Raw genomic sequence first — 1,456 nt, 5'->3', positions numbered from 1 at the left:
TATCATTTTGCACCTAGATTGTTGCAAAAGATTTCTAACAAGTCCTCCTGCCTTCAGTTTTAACCCCCTTCAGTTCAGCTGCTGTGGTTTTATCTGTAATACCAAATCTGAGCGTGCTTTTCCACTTTAAAATTCTTCTGTGGCCACTCATAAGTGATTAAATGAAGTTCAAACTCTCTAGCACAGCTATGTGGTTCTTTTTTTTTTTTTTTTAATCTTTTAAAATCTTGTTATCATCTGCTTGTCTTTCCAGTTTTAAGCCCGGCTACTCCCTCATGCGAATCCCACACTCTAGCCACACCAAAGTTATTACAGTGGCCAAACAGGTTATACACTCTGTTTCACTTCCCTTGCTTTCTTCTAGCTCAGAATTCCCTTCTTTCCTTTGGCCCATCATCCAAAACTCAATTCAAGCCTCCTTGACTGGGAAACCTTCAGGGATCACGTTTTTCACTTGGTTGTGATCATGAGGTATACTCAATTTTCCATCTTGTTTTTATCATTAACATTAAGACATGAGCAATTTTCTAGTTTGCTAAAGCGCTCTTCAAAATTATCATTTACCACGCAATATTAAATTCTCTGTTTTCTCTGATCCCACACTATACTGCATATAACCTTTATTACATTATTTATCACTTTGTCTTGTAATATTTTTTAAGTGTTCACCACTCCCAACCCCCGATTAGGCCCTGAATTACTTGAGGGTAGAGACTTTTGTTGTATTTATTTCTATATCTAGAGTCTGCCTCAGAGTAGGAATTCACTAAATGAAAGTGAATGAATGACTAAATAATGATGGTTGTATTAGTGCAATAGAATATAGGTAATATGCTTTTCCTTTTCTCAATTGCTCAAACTTTCTGTGGCTTTAATATTTAGATTCACCATCTTAACAACAACAACAACAAAAATAGCAGACTTAGAATACAATTTTCAATAATACTATATTATCTTTACTATTTTAAATTATTTTTGATTTAGAAAATGTCTTTCGACTCCCAGTTTTGCTTAATATGTATATATATACAATGAAGAAACATGGGAAGAGCATTTATTATCTCCTGTCCTGTTTGTAACACACTTCACTATGCCTAATCAACAGTTAATTCTCAATCCTTGACTTAGTAGCCCTTCAAACAGCACTTGACTCAGCTATTGCTTCCTCCTCCTTGAAACTCTGTCTTTATTTAACTTCTGGAATACTATTCTGGTTTTCCTCCTATGCCTTCTTTTGATCAGTCCTGTTGCTGGGCCCTGTGGCTCCTCTTCCAATCTACTAAACATTGGAGCCCACCAAGGCACAGTCCTTGATTCCCTGCTTTTCTCTTCTTACACTTAGCTACCTCACCTGCCCTTTTGGCCTGGTTCTTAATCCTGGCTACACATTAGAATCATCTCAGCTTTTAAAATGAAATACCAAATACAGGTCCTTTTGTTTCAAAGCCTCTGTGGG

This window comes from Pteropus vampyrus, unplaced genomic scaffold (genome assembly GCF_000151845.1).
Source record: "Pteropus vampyrus isolate Shadow unplaced genomic scaffold, Pvam_2.0 Scaffold2, whole genome shotgun sequence".
In the NCBI taxonomy this organism is placed as follows: Eukaryota; Metazoa; Chordata; class Mammalia; order Chiroptera; family Pteropodidae; genus Pteropus; species Pteropus vampyrus.
Note: the sequence above shows the minus strand (reverse complement) of the source record.